General features: G+C 38.4%; 1 pseudogene; it reads right to left on the bottom strand.

Annotated features, from left to right (window-relative positions):
• Positions 1–937: 937 nt before the first annotated feature.
• LOC107582261 (NACHT, LRR and PYD domains-containing protein 3-like) overlaps positions 938–11,372 on the bottom strand; it is a 21,110-nt pseudogene continuing 10,675 nt past the window's right edge.

Here is an 11,372-nt window from a genome sequence, read left to right as displayed (position 1 = left end):
CTTTATAAAGTTTAGAATGCCCATAAAAGTAAAAAATATATTTAAACTTATTGGAAAAGATTCATTTCTATGACTGCTGTGAACTGACCACACAGAATATGAAGAATATCAAAAACTTTAGGAGTCAGCTGTCCACGGTAGTCCTTAAGATATCAGTACAATAACACACTCAGCAAAATATCATCTAATTATCTTTATCGATAAAATCACAGAAAATATTGAGATATTATTTTTTTGTCAATATCGCACACCCCTAGTACTGACAAAATGATTTGCAATGGTTGTTTTGTCACGCCCAGTGTAGACCGTCTCAAACTGTTGGTTAATTTCTGTCTTTTTTTGGCTAGTAGAAGTTATGAATGGCCAGTAACTTAAAAATTTAGTAGCCAAATTGGCTGGTGAGTGAAAAAGTTAATTTCAATCCCTGGTCATTATTATAAGAACGGATTGGAGCACTATATTATTGTTTTATGCAAAGGTGCTTTGTCAATGGTAGCGCACGCTAACTTGCTCAAGGACTCCTCTCTGTGCCAATTACAGCAGGCCTGGCCAGCTGACCAATCAGAGCAGAGTAGGCTTATGGAAGGAAGGGGTTTGCTCCGAGCTTGCTTGGAACGAATCATTTGGAAATCATTGGCAAATGACTCTAATATTAAATGTATATTCTGAGAAAATTACAATGTTTTCTGATCTTGGATGCATTTAAACCTGTTGTAGGGGACTCCAACACAATATTAGGACACTTTAAAATTCCATATGACCTGCTCTTTTAAAAACTACCCTTCTATTCCTTTTAGGATAACTTCAAATAGGACTAAGCAGTGACCTTGAAATTTAGGAAATTGTAGGTTGTTCTCAAATTTTGATCTCCACTGTATATAAATCTTTTACCTGTATTCTTTTAATTCCTCTGGATGACCCATTGACTGACCACTTCTCATGGACTCATGGCTGAGACATAGAGAAGATCTCCCTTGCTGCTCTGAGCTGCAGTGAAGCAGAGACATTACAACATTAATTAAAGGGATAGTTCACTCAAAAATGAAAATTAGCCCATGATTTACTCACCTGCATGTCATCCTAGGCGTATCTGACATTCCTCTTTCAGATGAACACAATCGCAGTTATATTTAAATTGTCCTGGCTCTTCCAAGCTAGCGTATGACATAGGCATACCGGAAGGACCAACGTAAACTCCGGGGAGAAGAGTGTAGTCTCGCGAGAGTAAACTCCAGGAAGAAGAGTGTAGTGTTACGGGTTTTGTTTTGGTTTGTTGTTGTTCCTTTTCTATTTTTTACAGGTTAATTGGATCCACCTGTTATCAATCACAAACTGGATATTTAAGAGACCTGGATCCTTTGTGAAGACAATCCTGCATTTGAGCTTGGCTGGACCTTTTGCCATTTTGTACATTTTTGTTTAATTCTGTTAATTATGTGATTCTTTATTATTGTTTACTTTTCTTCTTTTTGAACCCCTAAATTAACAAATATCTGATTCTTGGACTCAGAACCTTTTGTATTTTGTTGCTTCCTTGAGCCGGGATGTAACAGTAGTCTTGTGAGAGTAAGCTCCGGGGAGAAGAGTGTAGTCTCATGAGAGGAAGCTCCACAGAGAAGAGTATAGTCTTGTGAGAGTAAGCTCCAGGGAGAAGAGTGTAGTCTCGTGAGAGGAAGCTCCGGGGAGAAGAGTGTAGTCTCGTGAGAGTAAGCTCCGGGGAGAAGAGTGTAGTCTCGCGAGAACGTACTTGGTTACTAATGTAACCTCGGTTCCCTGAGATACGGGAACGAGTACTGCGTCTTGCTTAAGACGCATATGGGATAAAAGCCTTTTTTCTCCTGAACTGAAGCCTATTTCATTCACGCAGTGAAACTGCACGGCCATTGGTTCGTGCAGAACTTAAAAAATGAACCAATGGCGACAAAGCCCGCCAAAGCCCGCCAGAATGGGCGGGGCATCTGGCTATATAAGCGGGCGCTCGCCACAGGATTCTCAGGTTTACTTCGACTGAAGCGACGAGTGCGCCACGATCTGATGAGCTCGTCATGGACCTCCGGGAAAAATGGAGAAGTACGCTGACGAGGGGCCTGGCAGCGCCCCGGCAGGAACCATTCATCCAGACGGCTGCGAGAGGGCTCCTCTGGCGGGGCCCACTCTAAACCCAGCTCTTCGACCACCTTGGAGAGGATACGGAGAAGCTCGGTATCCGTCCCGTCTTTGGTGGCGCTGTGCGCAGATGATGGCGAGGGGGTGGGGTCATTCTCCGAGCCCAACAGCTCTTCTGCATCCGACGCTGCTAATGTCATGCTGTCATCGAGTAGCTCGTCCTCACTTCCCCCGAATGAGATCAGGTCGCTCGCACCAGCGATCACAGGGACGCTGATCAGACCGGGATAAAAGGACGGGGGAATACTCTCTCTGCGGCGAGAGCGAGGCACGTGGGATCTGGCCCGGCGTGAGCTCGCTCGTAGCCGATCGCTCGACCCCTTTGCCCCGCTGTAACAGGTAACAGGCGGAGTCGCTCTCTAAAAAGAAAGCGATCCATGAGCGGACAGAGGCGAGACTGAAGCTCTCACAATGAGAGCAATTAGCTCCCGTGAGCGCAGCTTCCGCATGAGATTTCCCCAAGCAGGAAACGCACTCCGTGTGGCCGTCATCGGCGTGCAGGAGCGACCCGCACAAACCGCAATAACGGCACGGTATTTGCAACAACACCGATGCTCTTTTTAGAGGCTCTTTTAGAAGCCGCCGGATGGCGGCAGGGGAACCGGACCGGAACTGCTGCGTCGCTGGACTGGCGGAGAAGCAGGTCAGCCAAGCTGAGAGGTCCCGATTTCAGCTGCGAAGGCGTGTCAAACGGTGAGCGGCTTCGGATCAACTTGAGATGTAGAGTCGTTGCTGAAGGAGAAAATCTGAGAATCCTCCACTGCCGAGCCATTGGTTCGTTTTTTAAGCTCTGCACGAACCAATGGCCGTGCAGTTTCACTGCGTGAATGAAACAGGTTTCAGTTCAGGAGAAAAAAGGCTTTTTTCCCGGTCGAGACGCTACAGTGTCTTAAGCAAGACGCAGTACGAGTGAAGTATCGAAAGGGAACCAAGTTGTATACAGCACAGGGAAACCACGTGAACTACATCTGTATTTTGTGCCAGCGCCGCTACAGCCTCCTCCATCTCACGGAGTTCCTGGTCGATATACTCCAGTTTAAACAAATATGGCTGGTTTTGTAGTACTAGTTCGTGACAGGTGTTTTGTTTTGCTTTCTCCTCTGTGATTCCGTGTTCGTCACTCTCTCCCCGAAGCTTGCGTTGTGCCTTCTGCTACGCCTACGTCATACGCTCGAACGCCTTGTCGTGAACGCACCTGCTTGAGAGACCAGAAGCTGGAGATTCCAGTTTATAAATGTAAAAAAATCTATATTTTTCTTACACTAATGCATCGTTTCACTTCAGAAGGCCTTTATTAACACCCCGGAGCCGTGTGGAGTAGTTTTATGATAGATGGATGCAGTTTTTTAGGCTTCAAAAACAGGAGCACTATTCACTGCCATTATACAGCTTGGAAGAGCCAGGACAATTTTAAATATAACTGCGATTGTGTTCATCTGAAAGAGGAATGTCAGATATGCCTAGGATGCCCTGAGGATGAGTAAATCATGAGCTAATTTTCATTTTTGGGTGAACTATCCCTTTAAGTGAATTTAATAGTCACAACTATGAAATAGTCTCAAATGTAAGATATAACTTAAAAAAAAAAAATCTTGTTTTATATGATGTTACATGAAACATGAAACCAAAAACTGGAAAGTGATAAAGAGAAATCAATCTTTTACCTCGATTCTTTTAATTCCCATAAACGATCCATTGACCAATCACTCTTCATGCACTCACGGCTGGGACACCGAGATGCTGATCTCCCTTGTTGCTCTGAGCTGCAGTGAAACAGAGACATTACAACATTAATTCAGTGGAGCTTCCTGTCAGAACCAATTGCTACACAATTAACTAGGTGCAATTGTGAGAGATAAATGAATGCGCAATTGTGAGATACAAAACATGTTGGCTTTAATTTTATTACATATAATACTAAAGACAAAGTCTTTTAAATTAGCTAAAAAGGAGTTCGATAATCATTTACCTGGGCTTTTTAAGCTTGAGTTGATCCATTGAAAGATTACTCCTAATGACCGGGTTGTGTTAAATCTAAATCTCCCCTTCTGGATTGTACTTCAGGGAAATAGAAATGGTGGTTACATTATATTAAGCTACCAGACTAAAGACTTTTTTGAATATTACATGAAGCAAGAAACGTATTTTGGCACTACAATGTATTAATTGTGGGTTAGTTGCCACCCTGCATGCAATAAGCCAAGCTTCTTCTTCTTTCTTTCTTTCTTGTATTGATTGATTGATTGATTGATTGAGTGCCAGAATGTTAAGCATCACTTGCACTAATAATACTTTTTTAAAATATATATAAACACTTACCGGTGGGCCTCAGTATTAGTGGTGCAATCGGTCACATTTTCAGAACTTATTACCACTAAAATTATTCTGCAAATACACCAAATAACAGTCATAGTAGCAAGTGAACCACATGATCAAAATATGGCCAGAAACCTAATTCATTCGATAGACTACCAGCCTATACAATATAAAAACCTACAAATAAATGTAATGCAATATACTGGTCAGTAGTCACATACTTTTTGTTTACTTGATTACTTTTTGTTTTAAGCAAACTAGTTATCTCTCAAAACAACAGTTGTTTTTGTCAGAGTACAAGGTAAAACATGTAGCCCAACTAGTTCTTTTTAGACGGGTGAACTAATAGCGAGATTACTTTTAAATTCCAATTTCACATCTGAAAGTAAAATAAAAACCAAGCAAAAATATTTGTCAAAAATCATTCTTATTTCAGTACATAAAACCCACATTCAATTCATACCTACTTTATTGTTAATAATGTTACTAGTCTGGCTGAACCAACTTGCTTTTGCTTTTTGTAAGTTAAGGAAACAACAGATGAAAATTATATTCAAAATACTTAGATATAAAAGATGCCGAATGTTTATTATCAAGCTAATAAAAATGTGAAAAAAGCACATTTACAAGAGTAATTCTTGTAAGAAGAACTCAGTAACATTAAGACTATAACATTCACAAATTTGTTGATACTCATGTTAGCTCCTCTGTTTTATAAGATCATTATCTTTATAGGAACATATAACTTCAATCTTTACCTTGGTTTATTGAAAAACAGATATTTTCACCAGTCTGATGGCAACAACCCCACACGTAAGATGTTCTCAGGCAATTTCTAACATTTATGTCTCTTCGTTTCTATACATACATATGCATGACAGTTGTCACATCATCACTCACCCTCATCTCCCTGGATCAGGAGCATAAACAAGGACAGGACAGACCAGTTTCAGGCAGCACCATTGAAAACCCGGAGTGGATCAAATGCCGAATGATCACAGGAACGCCTTGAGCAGGAGGGGGAAATATTTGTGGCTCCGCTCCACTCTCCACTCATGTACTCCAGGCTAGCTTTTGTTTCCTTGGCAAAGCCAGACTGTGTCCTAAACTACTTTGGAGGCCAATTAACCTATGGTAACCTGTGAATTACAGTCTTCAGTATTCATCTGTTATGGTGATATGTCATTTCTATGCAGGTTTCAGCTCAAAGAATTTCAACAAAGAATCAATTAATACAAATACTACTAACTACACCCTGCCTCAGGATCGGGAAACAGTCCTCCATAAAATGCGCTGCACACATCTGAATATTTGTTGAAGTGTTCTGGAACAGTGTTGTAAATACAACTTAACCACTGATTTCTAGTTGTGTCCTCTTTTGGAAGGCCAAACAAAGTAGTTGGTTCTTCCCTGTATACGTTGATTGACAGATGTCTCGTCCAGTCAGCGGTGAGTAATCCCAAACCAATGGCGCTGTCTCAAACTATACCTACCTCTTCCGGTTTGTCTGATTTGTCGTTGGGTTTTTTGACTTGTTAATTTGTTTTCGGACTTGTCGTTGTGCTTGCTGGCTTGTTATTTTGTTTTCGAATTTGTCATTGTGTTTTCTGACTTGTTATAATGTTTTCTGAATTGTTGTTGTGCTTTCTGAATTGTTATTTTGTTTTTTAGACTTGCATTTGCATTTGTAATTTGTTATTTTGTTTTCAGAATTGTGATTTGCTTTGCACTTCTCGGCCACCGTAACAATCGTGTTATAACCGATCACACACACGAGTCTGTTGAGTTTTTGAACGCCGCGGCCAATCAGAGGTGTTTAGATTAGTCATCGCCGAAACACAGAGATTTGTTCAGTCCACGCCTCGCTGAGTGTATTCTCTCATCATAAACAACAAAGTGTAGATGTATGTATGATGTAAGTAGGAGAATCATTCATCGAACAGTGTATAGACAACTTTACTGATTATAAGGGGAGTTTTTTGAGAGTGCTTAAACTCGCGCTAGACTAAAGTCAGGCCTGTTCTTTGACAATGTAACGTTAAATGTTCTTTGCTCGCTTTCTCTATATAATTTATTCGCTGTTTGAATAACTTTGGAAGGTACAGGTTATAAAAAAAATGTATTCATTACATCCGTGAACATGATTTGGACATCTCTGGATGGTGAAAATGACATCTCCCATCATTCCACTCTCCTTCATAGCATCATCAAGCTTCGCCTTTGTTATTGTTTTAAAAATGCAACCTCTAGCAGTGAAAATGTACATATTGTTCCTTTAAGAGTGAAAGCGTGATTTTCACGGTTGTGGCTAGAAGGGATACAGCAAAAACTGGAAGCTAACAATAAATTGGGTTACACTTTATTTCGATAGTCCACTTTAGACATTCTATTAACTATAAGTAACTTTGTAATTACATGTCAACTACGTGTCAACTAATTCTAATTAATTTGCAACTACATGTCTACTAACTCTCAGAGTAGACCGCTAGGGTAGGTTTAGGGTTAGTAGAATAAGTTGACAAAGAAAGTGTTAGAAGATATTAAGCAGAGAGTCTACTAATACTCTACTAACTGCTAGTTGACATGTAGTTGCAAAGTTACTTACTGTTAATAGAATGTCTAAAGTGGACTATCGAAATAAAGTGTTACCATAAATTTAATTTTCTACTTATTAGATTGTGTTTTATTAACGTATACATATACCTACCCCAACTCTAATCCTACCCCTTACAATAATGCAAAAAAAAAATAGTATATTGTTGTACAGTGTGAGAAAAATTACGCTATATTGATGTGCGAATGCCCAGTAGTTTTTGTAGTATCCCTTCTAGCCTTAACCGATTTTCACCACCAGCCTGGAGTATCAACCACAGTGATCTTTGTGCCAACTATTTCACTGTATTTCCCCACACAATGCAAAGTCTTCAAGTCAAAATCCTTCTTACCCAGGATAGTGTTTCCTGCTGAACTTTTCTCCGCCATTTTAGACCTAAAATCATTAGCTCTTTTAGAGAAAATCAGAGCAGCGATATGTGAGCATAGATATGTATAGATGCCCCATTCGACGGCTCCAGGCACGTAGATGCGGCTGCCATCTTGGAACGGTCAATTTGACGTCATTCACCATACTGTAGGTTCTCATAGAGCCCTTGAGCCATTCTGTGCAAGATGGACCCTTTTCACAAAACTGTGATGACACGTTTAACGGTTTAACGTTTAAATCCTCGAAAGTTTTTCATATTTGTATTTTAAAAAACAAATTTCTACATTCATAACACTATTCTTTGTATTATATCACCTTTGCATCAAATTACAAAAAAACAGTTAACGCTAATGCGAGGGTGTTTCAAATGCAACGTCTATGGGAGGGATAGTAAACTTGACATCGTTCTCTCTTCTGACAGCCGTTATCAGTCTCTCTCAATTTTTTTTCTTTTATTTATTATTTTTCAACGCTAATGCGAGGGTGTTTCAAATGCAACGTCTATGGGAGGGATAGTAAACTTGACATCGTTCTCTCTTCTGACAGCCGTTATCAGTCTCTCTCAATTTTTTTTCTTTTATTGAAAGTCATGAAAACACTATCGTGGAGTTCTTCTTTTGCTATTTGAGCAAATGGGAATGAAACATTTTTATTTGTGGTACTCTCCCATTCACTGCTCTTCAAGTTAACCCAACGATGATGACTTCCGCTGCTGACAAACCCAGAATTTTGAAAAAGGTCCATTGTGGCATCTTTCGAATATTCAGTGATTACTATGGTGAATGACGTCAAGTTGACCGTTACAATATGCCGGACGGCTTACGTATAGTGGCCCATAGAAACAGTCGCTAATGAGGCATCTACGTGTATATATACCTATGTATGTGAGTATGTACTTAGAACACCAAGCTGTTTATGTTAATTCTAATGTTAGTTTATGTTAGTTCTTGAGGGGCTGCACAATTAAATGGTGGGAAAAAGTCAATAATGGCTGCCGCGATTAATCGTAAAATGTGTTGAATACAACATTCTATTTCAATCTACTTCCACTGCTTCAATTGTTTCTATTTTGATTCAGTTCTAGCTGAACTGAAATGATTGACAGCCGCCGTGATAGATAGTGTGATACTGGGAGCATTATTTGTAAGCTTTTTGTATACAGCATATTCCGTTTATTGTAATAATCAATATTTATCACACTAACCTGAGGAACTACATTAATTATATTGATTCATAATGACACTGAAATTCTTCTTCCCAAAGATTTTTCTTTAATGGGTAAATTTCTAGATCAGAAATTTCAGTGCAAATATTGTTCTCAAAATTTAAAGTTGTGGTATATACATTAAAGGCCAAGCTTCTAGAGATGTTGACAAGACATATAGATGTACAAAGAATAGAGGTCCAACCCATTTGCAGATTTATGGCCTCACCACTGGTAAAGATGGATAACTGCTCAGATGATTAACAAATCACTATTAGAGTTTGTCTTAATGAAATATATGTCGCCCTCTGCTGGTACATGCTTTACATTTAGTCCATTGTGTCTCCATTGTGACTCTTCCTTGTGATTTCAGTTGGGGCTTCAAAACACTACAATGACAAAATTTGAAAAAGCAGCAAAATGAGAGACACTACAGTCTATCATCATTTCTTGTGTGGGGGAAAAAAGTCATCAAATAAAAACCAATGAGACAATTGCCATGCATGCAATATTACTGTTATTACATCAATCCAGGGCATTTATTTCAAGGTAAAAAGTTACTCAAATCTCTGCTAATGTAATTCACATATAACCACTGCACTCGAGTGCAGCATGAGACAAGGATTTCTAAAATTCATGTAACAAATTTACAACTACTGCTGTGCCTCTGACGGATGTTGAAATAATGCCAAAATCTTTTCACAATTCACATTAATCTATGTAATTAATAGTTTTAAACATTTCTGATTACATAATATAAAATAACTAAATGATCTAACATTTTTTGTCTCTGTTGTGCAGGTATTGTTCACAAGGACTCTGTCCCCGTAGAGCTGAAAAACAAGTTGAGAGTGCTGGATGTGGAAACTTTCGCTATGAGAAGGAAGGGAAGTTTTTTGTATATTTTCTATGCATACCAAGTCTTTCCTAGGTTTTGTTCATTGGACAAATATGTTTGTTCTACTCAATATGTCTTGCTTTCTCTTCAAATCATTTATTGTAAGTGGTTTTCCAAAAGATTTGTAAACAGTTCTCTGTCATTTTAAATTAAAGCAGAAATGTGAAAGATGTCAAAGAAAAAAAAAAACACATTTTAAATAAATTGTACAATCATTATACCTTTAACAATAAACAACCATTTAATCATTAGCAATCTTTTGTTCACTATACTTGCACAATGTGTCTTTAATATTCTGAATGAATGGCATTTTTTAATTTATTACAGTTTTAACAAAGATATACTGTATATATATATATATATATACACACGTTTTATATCACTTTTTATATTAATGTACCATTTAATGTAAATAATGCATTTAGTGCGATGAGTCACACGACTCAAAAAGTATATTTGTCTGAATTTAAGAAGGATTACTATTAAGTGAGTCCCGTTCATGATCGGAGTTCTCTTTGAATCTGTGTAACCTGAAAAAACAAAGCAGCACACTGGTTTAACGGTCTATAAACATGTCATTTATTAAATGTTTGTGTAGTTGTTTAAACAAAGTAAAACAAACATTCTTATTTTATTTAATAGTTTGTAACTTACATTATTTTTTTTACTTTTTTATCCATACCAACATGTGGCAAGGGTGGATTCTCTGTGAGGACTGAAGACAGAGAAGCTAAACCTTCGTCTGTGTTCTCTCTGCAGGCTGTTTGATTGTGATATCAATGACACACTCTTCAAGCTACAGAATCTGAACCTTCTTATCAAAGTGAAAGTACATGGATGGCTTGTTTGGGATCAGTCGACCATCAGTTTGACTGTGATGTTGATCAAGCAAAATGTGGTAAAATTCTTCATACCCCAGTGTTTCCAGTTCACAGACAGGATTCTTCAGAGCAACAGAGAGATGCCTCACTCCTGTTTGTTACTTTTTTGTCACACAGATGCAATATTTTCAAATGTGAGAGGTTTGATGTCAGAGCTGAAGCCAGCGCTTCACAACCCTTGTCTGTGATGTCACAATCAGTCAGCCTGCAGGGAGAAAAACAACAACACCTAATTGGTCATTTAACATTTTAATTATTAATCCAAATTCACTGCATTCATTTTGTCAGAACAAAAATAATTCACACAGTTAGAGAATGTCTTAACATGGTTATGAGACACAGGAAAATTATCTTACCAAAGTGCTTCCAGTTTGGAGTGAGGATTCTTCATTTTAGAACAGAGGTGTTTAATTCCAGAGTCTCCAAATTTATTTTGACAATTTCAACTGTTTCAAACATGAGTGGTGCGAACTCAGAGCTAAAGCAAGATCAGCACAATCTTTATCTGTGAGACCACAATCAATCAGCCTGCAATTGATTGTAAATAAAACAATGACACACTCTTCATGCTTTCTGTCCAATGTATACAGAATTATTGTTTTTTAATTAATAAGATACCTTTAAGCAAATAATAATTATAACAATAATACAGTAATACAGTCATGTGTGAGACTAGATAATGCAATACCTCAATATTTCCAATTTACAGTGAGGATTGTCTAGAGAAACAGAGACAAGCTTTCTTCCTAAATCTCCTATATTATTAAGAGACAGATCCAGTTCTCTCAGGTGTGAGGGGTTTGATCTCAGAGCAGCACAACCTTCATCTGTTACATCACAATCATGTAGACTGCAGAGAGAACAATAATGAACTCTTTACTGTCACAGAAAATAACTGTTAATTTACTGTTTATATATATATAT

This window comes from Sinocyclocheilus grahami, unplaced genomic scaffold (assembly GCF_001515645.1).
Source record: "Sinocyclocheilus grahami isolate Dianchi unplaced genomic scaffold, SAMN03320097.WGS_v1.1 scaffold42.1, whole genome shotgun sequence".
Classification (NCBI taxonomy): Eukaryota; Metazoa; Chordata; class Actinopteri; order Cypriniformes; family Cyprinidae; genus Sinocyclocheilus; species Sinocyclocheilus grahami.
Note: the sequence above shows the minus strand (reverse complement) of the source record. Positions and strands in the feature narration are given on the sequence as shown.